The sequence below is a fragment of the Gigantopelta aegis genome, chromosome 2, assembly GCF_016097555.1.
Source record: "Gigantopelta aegis isolate Gae_Host chromosome 2, Gae_host_genome, whole genome shotgun sequence".
NCBI classification, from domain to species: domain Eukaryota; kingdom Metazoa; phylum Mollusca; class Gastropoda; order Neomphalida; family Peltospiridae; genus Gigantopelta; species Gigantopelta aegis.
The window spans coordinates 6,636,178-6,656,514 of record NC_054700.1 but is presented as its reverse complement, the minus strand read 5'-3'; the positions used below and the strand labels follow the sequence as shown (position 1 = coordinate 6,656,514).

General features: G+C 37.9%; 1 protein-coding gene and 1 long non-coding RNA gene across 5 annotated transcripts in view; one reads left to right on the top strand and one right to left on the bottom strand.

Annotated features, from left to right (window-relative positions):
* Window positions 1-20,337, top strand: part of LOC121380576 (myocyte-specific enhancer factor 2A-like) — a 128,677-nt gene that overhangs the window by 23,578 nt on the left and 84,762 nt on the right. Inside the window, exon 1 of one of the 4 annotated variants that reach the window (XM_041509473.1) lies at window positions 8,976-9,879. The exons of the other annotated variants lie outside the window; for them this stretch is intronic. The gene's annotated coding sequence lies outside the window, so the exon portion shown is untranslated. Of the gene's footprint in view, window positions 1-8,975; window positions 9,880-20,337 lie in introns of those variants that run through there. 4 annotated transcript variants of the gene reach the window in all.
* Window positions 13,528-16,931, bottom strand: LOC121380601. The gene is made up of 3 exons (XR_005958965.1): window positions 16,546-16,931; window positions 14,964-15,098; window positions 13,528-14,117 (listed from the first exon to the last, which is right to left on the bottom strand). It is a non-coding gene; the product is annotated as an uncharacterized LOC121380601 (long non-coding RNA).

The following is a 20,337-nucleotide window of genomic DNA, read 5'->3' as shown; positions in this document are numbered from 1 at the left end:
ATTCACGTATCATGTAAGACAAAAACAGGTGTTGTAAATTCATCCCATATTGTTCAGAAAATGGGCATGGTAGGGGATAGATAGACCATGGGTGATCAGGCTCTCGTTTGTGTTTGGGGGTGGATGCAGGCTGATGTTTGCACGAGTTAAATGAAAATACAGAATCTGCAATTGCTACATTGCATTGCAAACAAACCACTGCACATTGTTACAGGGATTACAAGTACTATTGTAAGTAGAATGTTTGTTTGTTTTGTTTAATGACACCACTAGAGCACATTGATTTATTAATCATTGGCTACTGGATGTCAGACATTTGATAATTTTGACATATAGTCTGAGAGGATTCCTGCTACATTTTTCCATTACTAGCAAGGAATCTTTTATATGCACCATCCCACATACAGAGTAGTACATACTACGGCCTTTGATATTCCAGTCGTGGTGCACTGGCTGGAACGAGAAATAGCCCAATGGGGCCACCAACGGGGATCGATTATAAACCGACCACGCATCAAGCAAGCACGTTACCACTGGGCTATGTTCTGCCCCCAGAGAAAAAGAGATGTGTGCACACGAGACTTGTGTCATCGTCGGCTTGTGTCATCGTCGTCTTGTGTCGTTGTCGGCGTCGGCTTGTGTCATCGTCGTCGGCTTGTGTCGTCGTCGGCTTGTGTTGTCGTCGGCTTGTGTCATCATCATCTTGTATCATCGTCGGCTTGTGTCATCGTCGTCTTGTGTCGTCGTAGGTGACAAGAATCTGTGGCACAATATTGTATGTTTGTCCTATTGATAACTGTTCACTCCAATACTTGAATGAACACACTTATCTAAATATATCCGAAGGGGGGCTATTTTTAGTCACAAATACTCAGCATTGTTTGATAAAGAGTCTATTTGAAAGGTCCGATTAATATGCCTGATATATATATATACCGTAATACACACATGGTTTAAGTGGTGTCAGCTAAACCGGAAAGGGGACTGTCGGTGTAATCACATATCTGGGTTGTCGAGATAAGGAATGGGAACAGCGGGTGAGAAAAACATGTAATCCTGAACACCCACAACTTGAACCTGGCTTTACCTCTAGAGGGATCCTGAGGTCAGTGTTTGTGTCATTCACAGTCATACTGTGCACATGTGCCAATAGTAAACAGTTTATGACCATCACCCTGAAGACTGCTTACAGCTTACAGAATTAAGGTAAGGATGTAATTAATATTGGGTGCATATAAAAGATCCCTTCTTTTTAATGGAAAGATGTGTCAGAATTATTAAATGTTTGACATCCAATAGCTTGTGATTTCAAAATCAATGTGCTTTAGTGGTGCTGTTAAACAAAACAAACTTTAACATTAAAGTTAGACACTAAATAACCGTAATTTAAAATATGCTGAAGTATTTTTAAACAAATATTTCTTTCCCTTTTTTATTAAAACATTTTGATGCCTACCCTAAAGTCTTCACATTCTTACAACTTAAAATGTCTTTACCTAATCAAGTCTAGGATTGATGCCTGCCAGTGGGCCCATTGGGCTATTTCTCGTTCCAACCAGTGCACCACAACTGGTACATCAAAGGCTGTGGTATGTACTATCCTGTCTGTGGGATGGTGCATATAAAAGATCCCTTGCTGCTAATCAAAAAGATTAGCCCATGAAGGCGGTGATAGCGGGTTTCCTCTCTCAATATCTGTGTGGTCCTTAACCATATGTCTGACACCATATAACCCTAAATAAAATGTGGCGTTAAATAAAACATTTTCTTCTTTCCTTCCATCCTTTTTTATTAAAACATTTTGATGCCTACCATAAATTATTCACATACTTACAACTTAAAACATCTTTACCTAATCAATTAACATATATATTTTATGTTGGTTGCCAGATGATGCATCAATTGGTTGATTCCGTCACTGCACACAGACAATAGGAAAAAAGCAGGATGTGTCAGAAACCGCAGACTGCAGTTCTATCTATTGTCTGTGAAATGCATGATTACGTTCCTCCTATACCATGATACTGATATAATGCTACAAAAGACGACTAATTATGTTTTAAAAGTAACAAAGCTATAGAATACAATTCAATTCAATTCAATCATTTATTTCCGTATATGAATTATACAGACATAAACAATAATATCAACATCAAGAAAAGAAAAAACAACACATTATAATGGTTACAATATCTTAGCACAATTATAATTTTTCTTGATCCTGTAGCAGTAGAGATGGTTTATATATGTGTGTGTGTGTGTGTGTGTGTGTGTGTGTGTGTGTGTCCTCCGCCCCTTTTTTTTACACCTTTCTATGCCACTGAAGACTATATAACAGAATTATCAAATGTTTGCGTTGTCAAACAAAACATTTTTTTTTTTAAAAGGACATATAATACTTTGTAACTAAGTTCATCTGCTGATGAGCTTTGTGCATGGCATTCAGCATCTCATTGTATCCCTAATTTGAAAGCCACTGCCCTGCTGATTGCAATAACAAGAACAGGAATTAGTCTGTCAATATTATGCCGGGCTCATTTCCCCCGACAATGCAAATATATTAAAATGAGTACTAAAAACAAAGCTTAAATCCGTTGACATATGAGCATCAGAAGAATGTCTCGGGACAATTCTAAATCTCTTCAAAGTGAGATTCAATCATTGAGCAACATGAACCAGCGGCAGAGAAGATTGTTGTTGTTTTTTCACACAAAAATATTTTTGTTTTCACAAACTTGAGCAGTGACGACATCGTAGATGATGTTGAGAGCGGTGACAGACAGAGATCTGTTTCCATTGTGTGCTGGAGCCCTCGGTGTTTGAGATGAACGATTCCGCCCACCGAGTCTCTGACAGTTCTCACCACAGTGAGGTCCGCTGTTTGTCAGTTCATCCCACCTAATCACAGCTCAAACACCTTGTCACCTCGGGCTCTGTGGGCTCTAGCTACTAACACAAGGATTTCTTTAGCTTTCAAACGTACTTAATGTTGGTCATCTAAGGGTGTTTTCAAAATGGAAGATTTTCTGAATTTATAAAACATTGTTCCATATGATGGTCATATTGGGGTGTATTTCAAGGAGAGATTTTCTAAATTTATAAAACATTATTCCATATGGTGGGTCATATTGGGGGGGTGTTTCAAGGAGAGATTTGTTTAATTGTTCATATGATGGTTATCTTAGGGTGGTTACAAAATGGAAGAATTTTTGTTTTCCTTAATTTATGAAATATTGTTCCATATGGTTGTTCTCTTAGGATGGTTTCAAAATGGAAGATTTTCTAAATTTATAAAACATTCCATATGGTGGTCATCTTGGGCTATGTTTCAAGGAAAGATTTTTAAATTTATGAAACATTGTTCCATATGGTGGTTCTCTTAAGGTGGTTTCATAATGGAAGATTTAAACATTTTTAAATTATGAAACATTGTTCCATATGGTGGTTATCTTAGAGTGGTTTTAAAATGGAAGAATGTTTTTATTTTATTATGAAATATTGTTCCATATGGTTGTTATCTTAGAGTGGTTTCAAAATCGAAGATTTAAATTTTTTAATTTGTAAAACATTGTTCCATATGGTAGTCATCTTGGGGGGTGTTTCAAGGGAAGATTTTAAAATTATAAAACAATATTCCATATGGTGGTCATTTTGGGCTATGTTTCCAGGGAAGATTTTTTAATTTATAAAACATTGTTCCATATGGTTATCTTTGGGTGGTTTAAAAATAGAAGATTTTTTTTTTTTAATTTATAAAACATTGTTCCATATGGTGGTTATCTTTGGGTGGTTTAAAACTGGAAGATTTTTTAAAATGAAACATTGTTCCATATGGTGGTCATCTGGTGGTGGTGGTGGTGGGGGGGGGGGTTCAAGGGAAGATTAAAATGTTTTTGGTAGGAACGTGTGCAGGAATTTTAGCAGGGAGGTGTCTAGATTGTGGTGAGTGTAGTTTACAGTGGGGACACGTAATGCTTCCCTAGAAAATACATTGAACAAAACAAAAGTAGGGAGATGCTTCGACCGCTGGGATGGTGCATATAAAAGATCCCTTGCTACTAATGGAAATGCCTGTTACTGGCCCCAGTCAGACTGCTGGTGCTTCCTTGCACCTGCCAGTACAGGCGGTCCCCTCTCCATGCCACCCCATCCCTTTTCTGTCTTGGACGGAGGAGCCGGCTAAGGCTGACACCTGTGCCCAGGACAGGCATGCGCTACAACAGCTTGCTCTGAATGTACACTTTAAGCACTTTGACCTGACCTGACCTGACCTGACCTGACCTGATTAATTGAAAAATAGAGTAGGTTTTACTCTCTAAGACTATATGACAAATTTACCAAATCTTTGATATCCATTAGCCGATGATTAATAAATCAATGTGCTCTAGTGGCGTCGTTAAACAAAACAAATTTTACTTTACCCTAGTAGTGAATTAAATTTGGTCTCAAATACCATATTTTCCCTCCTCCTTTTTTCAGTATATTTAAAAAAAAAAATTTGCCATCAGTATATTTAAACCAGAAAGCTTAATTGTGCGAAATTCTTCACAACTGACCGAGTAAATGGTATTTTCTGGCTTATTTTTTGAAAAGTTCTGTACATAACGAACACTTGTTTATGTTATCTCCTTTTTTTAATCAGTGTTCCGTGACTAAATGGAGAATAGTATGACTGGCCATTAGATAGCACACTTATCTCACAGTGATCACCGTGTTTGAAAACAACTACATGCTGAACAATAAAAACACACGCATGGAGTGTCCGGTTTCTTAACTGAAGGAAGGAAGGAAAGGAAAGAAAAAGACTAATGTAAAGAAACCCTTTTCTCTTAAAGAAAGAAAGAAATGTTTTATTTAACGACGCACTTAACACATTTTATTTACGGTTATATGGTGTCGGACATATGGTTAAGTACCACACAGGTATTGAGAGAGGAAACCCGCTGTCGCCACTTCATGGGCTACTCTTTTCGATTAGCAACAAGGGATCTTTTATATGCACATCCCATAGACAGGATAGCACATACCATGGCCTTTGATGTACCAGTCGTGGTGCACTGGCTAGACCAACCATGCATCAAGCGAGCACTGTACCACTGGGCTACGTCTCGCCTGTTTCGTATATATCCTCCTCATAAAACAGGGTTTTTAAAAATTAATTTCTTACTATGTTTTCCAGCTTCATGTATGTTATTTACAACTTGCTTTTCTTGTTATTAATCTTTGCTTTGAAATATAAAATTATACCTTAAACTATTTGCCCAAAAAAGTATCTGAGTTTTGTTTCATTCCATGAAAATGGACACAAAATTTTGTTAATCTACAAACCTGTAACACATCTGGATAGAGTTACAACATAATGAGGTTAAAATGGGGAAATACCCTTAAAAATAGACTAAAGCGTGTCTCTATAACCTTTATTTCCTTTATGTGCATTTCTCAAATTAACAAAAATGTATGTGTTTCCTGGTATTGCAAATACTAGGGTGACCAGAAACACTTCGGATGTATACAAATGGATATTCAAAGCAATAAAATGTAAGTAACTTCTAATTTAAATTATACAAAATGACTCTCATTGTGAAAATTATGTTATAGTGTTTAAAACAAGGGTGTGTCAATTTAAAAAAGCCGGTTTTATCAAATTTAACTGTCTTTTTCAAACTGATATATGCATACATACTGGTGTACAGCGTTTGTGCTTGCAGTAAATGTGTGGGCCATTAAATGGTAGAAAAAGGTATCTGTAGTGTTCATTTCATTGGACTGTTTGGAAAAGTTAAAGTTTGTTTTGTATAATGACACCACTAGAAAAAATGATTTATTAATCATTGGCTATTCAGTGTCATACCTTTGGTAATTCTGACACATAGTCATCAGAAAAAATGATTTATTAATCATTGGCTATTCAGTGTCATACCTTTGGTAATTCTGACACATAGTCATCAGAAAAAAACTACTATTTCTGTTAGCAGCAAGGGATCTTTTATATTTACTTTCCCACAGACAAGACAGCACATACCACAGCCTTTGATATACCAGTCATGGGGTTTGGATTTGACAACTAAATCATCACACAAAAAAACACAATGAGATTCCTTAAATGAATAATCCATCATGTGTTCGATATCGCTGATGATATAAATCTCACACAGTGTTCCATATGAAATGCTATGGTATGTGCTGCCTTACAACAATAAAACAGTTATATATATACTAGTAGCCTTTTTAAACACAGTTTGTCCTAAGGCAAAATAGAAGATTTTCTTTGCCATATCAATCTGTGTTGATGTCTTAATCCTTGTTCACATAATATGTCTTGTTGTTCTTCTTTATACGTCAGTTGTTGAGTTATTTCTGGGTGTACTGTCTGGCACCCATTAGCTGGGTGTTAACCAACACACTTGGAGTAACACTAGATTAGGCTGTCTTTTGTTGCCCATGTAGAGGTGGTACGACACACACCGGTATTAACCAAGATTAATACATACAGCCAGTTCTTCTTGCTAGACTGATTTAGATCCAACTTGAGCCCGTGTCGAACATTTTATATTATTGAAATAGCCTCGGGTGTCCATTTAGTAGAAGCTGTTGGTCAACTAGTACATGTCGGTTTGCCATTTTAATTTTTTCTTAATTATTAATTTTTGTTATCTCACAGTGATCAACGTGTTTGAAAACAGCTACATGCTGAACAGTGCAATAAATACACATGCATGAAAGAAGGAAAGGAAATGTTTTTTAACAACACACTCAACACATTATACGAAACGGGCCAGATGTAGCCCAGTGGTAAAGAGTTCACTTGATGCAGTGTCCATCTAGGATTGATCTCCGTCGGTGGGCCCATTGGGCTATTTCTCGCTCTAGCCAGTGCACCACAACTGGTATATCAAAGACTGTGGTATGTGTTATCCTGTCTGTGGGATGGTGCATATAAAAGATTCCTTGCTGTTAACAAAAAAGAATAGCCCATGAAGTGGTGACAGCGGCTTTCCTCTCTCAATATTTGTGTGGTCCATAACCATATGTCCGATGCCATATAACCGAAAATAAAATGTGTTGAGTGCGTCATTAAATAAAACATTTCCTTTTTATAAGAAATTTTTTTTAAAGGAAATTATAAGAAATTACGTTAATTCTTACCATACTCATTATACAATCTGTGTGTTAAAGTTTTGTTGTTATTGTTTTTTGGGTTTATTTTCCAGGTATTCATCTAAACACTACAGCATATTTTTCACTATTAAAGCCGTTTATGATCACTGAAATCAAACATTACTTATATTTTATTCTTTAGATTATTAACTTTCCATACGTTGGAAATGTTTCTGATGTTTATAATACCACAAAATGCATTTTTCATATTTTTAAAAACACATGTACTTCTTAGAAATAACAGTTATGGAGTTGAGTTTTAGTCTATTTTTATTAATATTTCACTGTTTCAACATCACAGATTCTTGTTTCACTCTCTTGTAACGTTATGCAAATGTGTTACAAGTTTGTAACTTAACCAAACTTAGTGTCCATTTTTACGGGTTGAAACTAGCGTCTGTGCCTTTAACATATTTTCTCTCAGTTTTCATTTTCATGTAATCATAATTTAATGTGAAAAATGAAACGGTGAAGTGTTTCTGAATACATGTTTAAAACAATGACAGATTATAATATATCCAGTGATAGTTACCAAACCCATCCATCTAATTACTGGGTTGTCAAGTTAAAGTTTGTTTTCTTTAATGACACCACTAGAGCACATTGATATGTTAATCATCGGCTATTGGATGTCAAACATTAAAATAATTTTGGTCAGTATGACATAATCTTAGAGAAGAAAACCACTACATTTTTCCATTAGTAGCAAGAGATCTTTTATATACACCATCCCACAGACAGGATAGCACATACCACAGCCTTTAATATACCAGTCGTGGTGCACTGGCTGGAACCTTCAACCTTCCTTTCTTTCCACTCTTTATCCTCCAACACATCAATCTGTCTGTAAGTCTGCCTGTCTGTCTTATTTGTTTGTAAACCATTCTGTCTGTTTGTCTTTTTGTCTGTCTGTGTGTCTGACTTTCATTCCATTTCTCTCTCTTCTCCTCTCTTTCTCTTGGGGCATGACGTAGCCCAGTAGTACAGAGTTCGCTCGATGCGCGGTCGGTCTGGGATCGATCCTCGTCGGTGGGCCCATTGGGCTATTTCTCGTCACAGCCAGTGCACCACGACTGGTATATCAAAGGCTGTGGTATGTGCTATCCTGTCTGTGGAAAGAGTAGCCCATGAAGTGGCGACAGCGGGTTTCCTCTCTCAATATCTGTGGTCCTTAACCATATGTCTGATGCCATATAACCGTAATTAAAATGTGTTGAGTGCGTCGTTAAATAAAACATTTCTTTCTTTTTTCTCTTTCTCTCTTTCTTATTTCTCCCTTTCTCTCTCTCTCTCTCTCTCTCTCTCTCTCTCTGTTCCTCTCTCTCTGTGTTCCTCTCTCTCTCTCTCTCTCTCTCTCTCTCTCTCTCTCTCTCTCTCTCTCTCTCTCTCTCTCCCCCTCCCCATTTGCATCACAGGATCGAACCATCTCTATGGATCCATTCAACTGATTGGGGTTTTTCTCACTGCAACCAGTCAAAGGCTGTGGTATGTGTTTTCCTGTCTGTGGGAAAGTGTATATAAAAGATCCCTTGCTGCATTAGGAAAAATGTAACAGGTTTCCTCTGATGACTACAAGTCAGAAATTACCAAATGTTTGACATCCAATAGCAGATGATTAATTAATCAATGTGCTCTAGTGGTGTCAACAAAACAAAGAATCAAAAAATTTGTCACACTTCATCCGTGATAAGTACAAATCTGGATGTAGTCCTACTGGTATTTGCTTCCCACCCAAATTGGGCCTCTTGGAAATAAGCTACAAGGCATATATGAGGTGGGTGTTTGTTTGTTCCCCTTGGCTGGCTCGCACCCTCTGAACCGACCACAAGCGAATGTCAAACTGTTAGTGCTAAGTCATTGGGCATCAGTAACATTCAGTGGCCCATGCAATTGTATCCTCATCTAATGTTCAACAAGCTCTTCATGGCGGTGTCACATTCTCTCAGATAGGAGAAGATCTCTGTGTACTTTACATGCGACCACAGTCGTTTCTTTGACAACATTTTTGCCAAGAAAGCCAAGTTACGGGACCAAGCAGTATGTGATACTACCTGTATGGCAAACTTCAGAGAAGGACACTGGCAGTCATTGATACATAATTGGCCATATGCGACACTAGCAAATGTCATATAGACAGAAACTGGCAGTCATTGAAACATTCGACAGTATGTGATACATTGGACTAGCAAACATATCAACAGAAACTGGCAGTCATTGAAATATTTGGCTGTATGTGATACTAGCAAATGTCATATAAACAGAAACTGGCAGTCATTGAAACATTTGACAGTATGTGATACTAGCAAACATCATATAAACAGAAACTGGCAGTCATTGAGGCAAACAGCTGTATGCAATACTATAGCAAACTTTTCATAGATGGATACGAACACTGAGGAATAAAACTGCATATTAGTTGGATAAAACTGTGTCAGAATTATCAAATGTTTGACATCCAATAAACCGATGATTAATTAATCAAAGTGCTCTAGTTGTGTCATTAATCAAAACAAACTTTATTTTTTTTATTTTTTATTACATGTGTACTTGGATGAAATATTCAGTTTGTTAAAAAAAAAACCCAGCTGTGTTGGTGTGATCCAGTAACGCAGTGATGTATGTGGTATACAGTTGTAGACTAACTCCACAGTGATATCTCTTCATTGCTTGTCGGTCGGAGATTTTCGATTCCAGTTGATGGAGACATTGTCAAAGAACCAGGTAAGTTGTGGTTTATAATATGACACGTCAGAGCCATAGTCAAAATGTGTACAATTGTAAGTTTGTAAGTAATTGTGGGTTTTGTTTTAATGAAGTATAAAGGTGCGATATAACTTTTACTTTTCTGATGGCAGTCACAGCAGCTGTGACAGCGTGATGTGGCCCAGTGTTAAAGTATTCGCTTGATGCGAGGTCGGTCTTGGATCAATCCCCGTCGGTGGGCCCATTGGGCTATTTCTCACTCTAGCCAGTGCATCACGACTGGCATATCAAAGGCCATGATATGTACTGTCTTATCAATGGGATGGTGCATAAAAAACATCCCTTGCTGCTAATCGAAAAGAGTAGCCTCTCTCAATATCTGTGTGGTCCTTAACCATATGTCTGATGCCATATAACCGTAAATAAAATGTGTTGAGTGCATCGTTAAATAAAACATTTCCTTCCTTCCACAGTGGCTCTAAGGATCATAGCAAATACAATGGCTTGGTACCCTACAGTGTATTGGTTAAGAAAACAGAAAGCAAAATTATGATTAGATTTGGGATTTAATCTGTGGTTTTTGACTGATAGATATTTTGGCACCAGAATACAAGGAAAGCTGTCTGTATAGTATAAATATATGACAGCAGCCTAACTTTGTCCTCCTTACTGTTAGGTAGAACCATAGATTCCATCATGACCATTACATGGTACACATACAGTATTTAACATACTGCTACAAGTCTGTGCTTAATATCAATGTCTCCAACATCATCATAGGCATTGGTATGATCATCCATCTGTGCATAGTGATTAATGTAGTATAGTCATCAATATGGACAATATCGACATAGGTACAGGCATGGTCACTAGTAAGGGTATATGGTCATCAATATGGACAATATCGACATAGGTACAGGCATGGTCACTAGTGTAGGTATATGGTCATCAATATGGACAATATCGACATAGGTACAGGCATGGTCACTAGTGTAGGTATATGGTCATCAATATGGACAATATCGACATAGGTACAGGCATGGTCACTAGTGTAGGTATATGGCCATCAATATGGACAATATTGACATAGGTATAGGCATGGTGATTAATATTGACATAGGTATAGGCGCAGTAAATGTCCATCTAGGTATTAGTTAAACATGGTCACTAGTGGCATAGGTATAGGCATGGTGATTAGTGTAGGTATATGATCATCAATATGGACAGTATCGACATAGGTATAGGTATGGTCACCAATATGGTCATCAATATATGGTCATTGGTATGGTCAATTCTGTGGTAATTGGAATATGATTGTAAATAGGTCATCAGTATTTTTCCATTGATATGGTCATCAATATATGATTGTAATTATGTCATTGGTGTGTTGCCATTAGTATGGTCAACAGTATATGGTCATCAATATATTATTGTAAGTATATGTTATCAGTTTGTTGCCATTGATACATGGTCAACAATGTATAATTGTCATCAATAGGCCATCATTCTATGGCCATAGAAAAATGGCTATCAGTTTTCGGTCATCAGCATGTACAGTGATCAGTAGGTTATTAGTCTATGATCATATTGGCATCAGTAAGATCAAATCTGAAACTAAGTCTGCATATTCCCTACCTCCATGAAGTGTGACATCTTGAGGAGCTCCACATAAACTGTGTGGCTGTTTGACAAGTTTTGCGACTGCCCCTCTGCAACGGTTATCTCTCCAATCGATGGCGTTGGCATGCATGCCGCATGTCTCTGGCGGCGCTGTGGCACATGGGAGGGACTGTGTGTTTGTTCAGGAGCATCATATCACGGGCAGCACACAATAGCTCTTACATAATCCCTGGCTTAACCCAAGTTTGAGTATATTTGTGTAGGAAATTGTGAAAATGTCTCAGATTCTTAAATGTTATTTGCACACAAAAAAAAGAAAACATTTCTTCTTCTGTTTTTTTCCTTCCTCACAAGTGCAAATGTTTCAGGCATAATTAAAGCAGTTGTTGTCAACTTTTTGTCAATGGCTTTTTTTATTTGGTTTTGGTTTTTTGGTTTTGGTTTTTGGCTATTTTATTTTATTTTATTTTTATTTTATTTCTGTTGTATTGTATTTTATTTTATTTCAATTTTATTTTATTTTATTTTATTTTATTTTATTTATGTTTCATCTAAGGGATTTGATTTGGTGGTATTCAACCTATAATAAGCTCTTATTGCTGTTTTTAAAAGTTGTTTTTAGTCCCCTACTGGTCCAACTTGGGGGGACTATAGGTTTCATCTATATCCTGTCTGTCTGTCTGTCTGTCTGTCTGTAGGTCTGTCGGTCTGTCTGTAGGTCTGTCGGTCTGTCTGTCAGTCTGTCGGTCTGTCGATCTGTCAGTCTGTCTGTCTGTCTGTCTGTCTGTCCATCCATCCTTCTGTCCCACATATAGGTTTCCGGATGTTTTACCCCACAATGTCTCAAGATACTGAACTGAAATTTTGTTTATAGCTTTATCAAATACTGTTACTGATCAAGTTTGACTTTCATTATGATTTACCCAGAGTTAACTTCATAAACCTTTTGTTTTTGTGTTTTGGGGATGGGAGTTTGGGGAGATTACACTACCTAGCTGACTAAAAGGATAACAAAAAGCCAGTTAATTGTTTTATGAATAAAACATTTTTAAAACAAAACTGGAGAGATGATGTTGATGTGATGTAAATGATAAATGACTCGGTCAATACCAAACACAAGGGCACTTTTGGAAATGCTTTTGTGTGTGTGCTCTTTTTTTATACTTTTACACTACCTAGCCAACTCACAGGATAACAAAAAGCCAATTAAATGTGTTGATGAATATAAAAAAGTTTAAAACAAAACTTGAGAGGTGATGTGGATGTAAATGATGAATGACTCGGTCAATACGAAACACAAGGGGCCTGTTGGAAGTGCATGTCAAATCCGTCACTTAGCATGTGGAGAGCTGTGTGCTGTGTACATTTAAACAGGACGGCCAGACACACACCAACGCACTGGATCCATTGCAAGATGTTTTCCTTGGGCAAACCAAGGCCGCTACTGCGATACACATTTTCACCACACTGCAATTATGCTAGATTTTGAAAGGTTTTTTTTCTTCTTCTTCTTTTTTCTTTTTCTTGTTCAATTCATTCTTCTAAACCGAAATACTGAGGTACAGATAATGCCGTTTTGATGTTTATAGTTATAATGTTGGGTGTATCTGACCTTGATGGTGTATAATCTGGAGATAATCGGAAGTGAAGTCTAGACGCCCTATCCATGATGATATCTCTTTTATGGTAAGATTTTTAGTGCTCTTGTACCTAAGCTTTGTGAAAAAGGAAATTTTTAAATTTTAATTTCCATTTGAACCTACATTATTTATACTGTTGCATAGAGATTTAACAACAATTAGCATGGGTTTGCAATATATTGTAAATAAGTACTCAACTCAAATTTGTCAGTGACATAATAATTATAGTTAAGTTTTTACTTTGAAAGTAAAGAGATTTCTTTCATTTAAGCACATTTACCAAATTGCTAAACTGTTTTGTGTTAGCATATATTGAAGCCACAGTACTTAACATGAGGAGTCAGCTAAAATCTTAATAGGTTTAAAGTGACACTACTGCCTACTCTGACATGTTTAAAATTAAGATTAAGAAAACATATGTCTATCAACTACACCTTTGTATTTTGTTTTAATGCAGAAAATTGTTTGTGTCCCTCTCACCGGACCAGAATGGTTTAATAACCAGTTGTACAGTAAACAAGTAAATACTGTAATAAATGTACCAACAACCAAGTACCGTATCTATTAGCCGTTTACATTTATAAGATGATACTTTCTAAACAACATAACAACAAAACACATCAATATGAGAGAGTTGTCGTGTGGTGACATTTATGACTCCGCTTTGGCATGTTTTTATTAGGTGTTCGTCCACAAAAACCACTCCTTACGCCATAAAACAATCTTAAAATCTGTATCTGCGTCACTTACTGGATATTTTGTATTCTGTGTCAAGCAAAATCTGTATAGCTGCGGGGCAAAATACAGTTTGGTCCAGGTCGGTATTTTCGATGCCCGTCCAATTTTGTTTGACTGACTGGCTCCATATAGTTCGAACCCAGTGATCTCAGTCAACCTGAGTACAGCCATTGTTTCTTTTCCGTACTGTAGTTTTCATCTTGTCATCATTATCGTTGTCTGTAGGCCCTGATTGCTTCTGTGTTGACAGGTGCAGATCTAAATGTTAATGGTGGGGGTGGGAGTGTTTTGAATATTTTGAAGCTAATAATCTGTGTAGATCAAAACTTGTAGTTAATTTATTTATATTTTTATAATAGTATTTATACCTATCCGTTTAATTGTATTATTTATTTATCTGTCTGTCCTTTATAAGCACCCATTCTTTATACATTGTTTATTGCAGCATCCATTAATCCATTCTCCATCCATGCATCCATCTATGCATCCATCCATCCATCCATCTGTGCATCCATCCATCCATCCATCCATCCATTTATCCATCCATCCATCCATTCATCCATCTGTCCATCCATCTGTCCGTCTATCCATCCATCTGTCTGTCCATCCATCCATCCATCCAAATCCTAAAACCCACCCATCTATCCATTTCATTCATCCATCCATCCATCCATCCATCCACCCACAGATCCACTTCCCCACAACCCATCCTCACCTATTTAAATCACTCCCTCCATCCATCCCTCCATAAATCCTTCCCTCCATCTATTCAACCCTCCCTCCCTCCATCCATCCATCCCTCCCTTTCTCCCTCCCTCCCTCCATCCCTCCATCCATCCACCCAACCATCCATTCATCCATCCCTGTACATTACAGTATCAAGTATTCCATACTGCACTAACAGTGAACTTGATCCAGATAGAACATAAACACATACGTCAGTTCCTCCACTTATTACAGCGCCAGACTGTCAATTTAAATCTTCTATTTGTGGAAAATAATAAGACACTAAAAAAGCTTGTTGTAATGTTCACTTGTGTTCTGTCTGACTGGGCAATGATGGGGGGTGGGGGGGTCATCCTAAGACTGGTAATACCAACATACCTCGAGAGGAGGCCACCGCTGTGCTGCGGGCAGAGTGGATACAAGCTCATTACCGCACTGAGATCCCTCTTGAGACAAGGGGATGGTTCCTGGCTCCTGGGCTATGCCCTCAAAGAACTCTTGTTGTTTTTCTTCCTGCATGTAAACAAAGGTTACCACTTATTTATATGATAACCCATGGTTTATTTATTTGAGCATGATGCTTTTGGGAAATGTTACTAACGATAATAATGATGTTAATGAAAAAGTAAACAGCTACAGGAATCCTGGGGCTTTTTTTTGTCTGAATTCGATTAGATTAGAATTTGTCAGTCCTCCTGAGGGTGAAATAGGAGGGGGGGGGGGGGGATGGTGTTATCTTGGGGTGAGGTTGGGGGTGGGGGTGGTTCTACTATTGGGAATCATGGAAACAGTCATGAAAACATCTTTTTGACCATCTTGTGTAGAGATATGAAAATATTAATCGATTTATTGTCGGCTGTTGGATGTCATACATTTGGTAATTTTTACATATTCCTAGAGAGAAAAACCCACAAAACTTTTCCAACACTAGTAGCAAAGCAATATTTTATATGCACCATCCTACAGACAGGATACCACAGCTTTTGATACACCAGTAACTGTTGTGATGCACTGGCTGGAACAGAAATAACTCACTGGGCCCACTGATGGGGATCAATCCTAGACTGAACCGTGCATCAGGCAAGTATTTTACCACTGACCTACGTCTCGCCCTCTGTTTAAGATGGATTGTAAAATTAACATTTTGTTTTGTTTAACAACACCACTAGAGCACGTTGATGTATTAATCATTGGTTATTGGATGTCAAACATTTGGTAATTTTTATATGTAGTCTTAGACAGGAAACCTGCTACATTTTTCCATTAGTAGCAAGGGATCTTTTTATAGGTACCATCCCACAGACAAGATAGCACATACCACAGCCTTTGATACACCAGTCATTATGCACTTGCTGGAATGAGAAATAGCTCAATGGGCCCACTGACAGGGAACATTTTACAACTGACCTACGTCAGAGGGGTGAGATGTAACCCAGTGGTAGTGTTCGCTCGATGCGCGGTCGGTGTGGGATCGATCCCTGTCGGTGGGCCCATTGGGCTATTTCTCGTTCCAGCAACACGACTGGTATATCAAAGGCCTTGGTATGTACTACCCTGTCTGTGGGATGGTGCATATAAAAGATCCCTTGCTGCTAATCGGAAAGAGTAGCCCATGAAGTGGTGACAGCAGGTTTTCTCTCTCATATCTGTGTGGTCCTTAACCATATGTCTGATGCCATATAACCGTAAACAAAATGTGTTGAGTGTGTCGTTAAATAAAATATTTCCTTCCTTCAATGGGCGGCCCACTGACAGGGAACATTTTACAAGTGACCTACGTCCTTGCCTCTGTTTAGGATGAATTGTAATACAATATATTAAATGAAAATGGCCTTATTAACAATGAACAAGGAAGCTGGCGAAGTGAGGCTTTCTGGCCAGCTCATAATGCAACTTGATCCTGGTATTGTTTTGTTTTTTGTTTTTTTTGCTGTTGTTTCTCTCGCACACACATACTTACAATGATGAACAAGGAACTTTACTCCGTGTTATCCGACTTGTCATTGAGAACTTAGACGGGTTTGTCTTAGCTGCTTTATGGCTTTTGCTTCTTTTTCTACTTCAGTAATAGCTGGCCGGCTGAAACCTCGTGATTGTACAGAGACGGGGATGTTAACTTGGCATTACAATGTCATGGAGTGTCTCTTGACATTACGCTGTTATTTAGTAATACGAAGGTTTTACACCGGTGCAGTCATAATGCACTGGTCCCCTGCAGAGGAGCCTTCTTCCTTGTCAAATGTTCATTCATTTCAACATAATTATATATACTCAACAACAAAAGTTTAGCTAATGTTAAAAGAAATGCCATAACATTTATAAATTAACCTATTGATATTAATTAGTATTCACATCTGAAATGTTTACCATTTACAAACAACATAAACTCATCAACCTTTTCCTTAACACAACAGGGGGACCTGGTTTTCTTTTAGGTTTATTCAACCATGGCAAATTTAGACATCATAAAAGATATTTGCTAAACTTTCATTGTTGAGTATATTTCCGTGCTTATAGACCAGTTAAGGTTCAAGCATGCTGTCCTGGGCACACACCTCAGCTGTCTGTGCTGTCTGTCCAGGGCAGTTGTTAGTTGGTTAGTGGTTAGTGAGAGAGAAGAGGGTGTAATGGTCTTACACCTACCCATTGAATCATCAATTCATTCATTTCAACTTATTTTCATGCTCATATCCAATTAAGGTTCAAGCATGCTGTCCTAGGTACACACACACACACACACACCTCAGCTATCTGAGCTGTCTGTCCAGGACAGTGAGTTAGTTGTTTGTGGTTAGTCAGAGACAGTAGGATGTAGTGGTCTTACACCTACCCATTGAATCATGAAAACTTGCTCTGTGTGGGAGCCAGTACCAGGCTATGAATCCTGTACCTACCAGCCTTATGTCCGATGGCTTAACTACGCCACCACCGAGGCCGGTCTTGTCAAATAGATTGTTGCAAAGATGGTATCATTCATTTTCTTTCTTGGAGCACATTGATTAATTAATCATCAGCTATTGAAGGTCAAACATTGGGTAATTCTGACATGTAGTCTTATATTAATCTTAGTAATGAAAAAACAACCTAAATTTTTTAATAAAAATCTGATTTTTTTTTTTTTATAAATTAAAAAAATCAGTGAATAAATAAATAAATAAATAAATAAAGTAAAAAAATAGTGAACTGTTATTATTTTGAAAGAAGTTAAGAAGTTGACATATAAATATAGTCTGATTGCTTCAAAATAACAATGTCTGTGTTGAGACCTTTCTGTGTTATACAACTGACACATATTACAAAAAATATTTTGAAATCCACTTTACCACACAGGTCAGCACCTACCATGTCGTTTAAGAAGCCAATCATTGCTGAACCCTACATTGCTTTGAAAACTTTATCTTTCACCATTTGTATCTCCTATTTCAGTAGTATTAAAGGGATTTTTAATGGGATTTTTTTTTTAACAAGGCATCATGTACCATGAAGTATGAAATGTAAAAAAGATTTCATTGACATAGCAAGCTGGTTTTCATTAATTTTATCTTCCCTTAAAATACTAAACCCTTCCCAACCCCAATCCTAAAAGTTGTTGACCTAAGAAATGATTACTAATTATTATAATTGTTGAAGTGTAACACATACTATTAAAATGAAGGGATCAATGAGCCAGTTCACAAATTTCTCATTTTTTTATTGAGAGAAGTAGATTTTTTTTATGAAACTCATTATGTCCAAAATTGAAGAAATTTGAAGTAATGTAAATGGATTAATATGGTTGATATTAACCAGTGCTATATACACAAAGTTATAATTGTTTGAAACAAAACTTTTTTTAATTCAAATTGACATCTTATGGACTTAAGTTTTGTAAACAGAATTAATTTTGGTCATTTGAGTTGACTGCATTATGTTACTGTGAATGAGCACTTGTGAATTTCATTAAGTGGTTACTCAGTGATGGTCCATGGTAATGACAGGATACAATCTAATCTTATACAGCAGTGTAGTGTAATATGACCTCTGGTGGTAATTGACCCCATAATGCAAAATGTATCATGTCATCATGACCCTGCTATGCTGTTCATTCAGTTTCCACTTGTAACATGGACACTTTAGTTTTGGTTTATTTCACTCAGAACCATCTGTCTGTTAGTCTGTCCATCCATCCATCCATCCATCCATCTGCCCATCAGTTAATCCATTCATCCATTCATAGGTCCATCTGTCCATCCCTCCGTCCATCTGTCCATCCATCCATCAGTCCATCCATCCATCCATCCATCTATCCATCCATCCATCCATCTATCCATTCTTGCACGCATCTGTGCATCCAGTTAGCCATCTGTCTACCCATACACTGCTCCCTCCCTCCATTCATCCCAACTTCCATCCATAAACCCATCCACCTATCAGTCTATCTATCCATCCATCCTTCCTTCCATCCATTCATCCAATCATCCATTCATTCATTCATCCATCCATCCATCCATCCATCCATTCATTCATTCATCCATTCATCCATCCATCCATCCATTCATCCTACCACCCATGCATCCATCCATTCATCCAATCATCCATTCATCCATCCATCCATCCATCCATCCATCCATCCATTCATTCATTCATTCATCCATCCATCCATCCATTCATCCTACCACCCATGCATCCATCCATTTATCCATCTATCAGTCCATCTATCGTCCATGCATCCACCTGGAAGTGTAGATACAAGTGGTATCTAGAGGAGGTTTTTTTTTAATGAAGGACAACTATGGTGTTCCAGAATTGTTTGACATAAACCAGAATCACCCAACTAATCAACATAATTATTACATCCCCCCCCCCCCCCCCCCAAAAAAAGAAAAACAATCCTTATATTCCTATATTAATCACTTCACTTTCGGGACACACAAATTCAAGATAAGAGATGTACCCCCATCACCCCCCCCCCCCCCCCCCCTCCCTCCCAGCTCCACCATCCTGGATTTGCATTTGAATTCTACCATTTTCATTTCATTTCAACTGATTTTCATGCTTATATCCAATTAAGGTTCAAGCATACTGTTCTGGGCACACACCTCAACTATCTGGGCTGTCTGTCCAGGACAGTGGATTAGTTGCTAATTGTTCATGGTTAATGAAAGAGAAGAGAACCGGCCTCGGTGGCGCAGTGGTTAAGCCATCGGACTACAGGCTGGTAGGTACAGGGTTCGCAGCCCGGTACCGGCTCCAACCCAGAGCGAGTTCTTAAGGGCTCAATGGGTAGGTGTAAGGCTACTACACCCTCTTCTCTCTCACTAACGACTAACCAACTAACAACTAACCCACTGTCCTGGACAGACAGCCCAGATAGCTGAGGTGTGTGCCCAGGACAGCGTGCTTGAACCTTAATTGGATATAAGCACGAAAATAAGTTCAAAATAAAAATAAAATAAGAGAAGAGAATATAGTGGTCTTACACCTACCCACTGAGTCGCTAAAACTCACTCTGGTTGGGAGCCAGTACTGAACAGCGAACCCAGTACCTACCAGCCTTGTGTCCAATAGCTTAACCATGACGCCACTGAGGCCGGTATTCTACTATTAAAAACAATTCTGTGGCAAAGTTTCAGAGTTGTCTCTCGTTATCACTTTGGAGGAGTGGTGTGTGGAAACTGAACTCAGTCTGTGGATGATATTTGCACTCGGTATTCTGGCAGTTACATTTACTCTCCTTTTGCCACTAGCTTGAGCAGATTTAAAAATAGTCCTC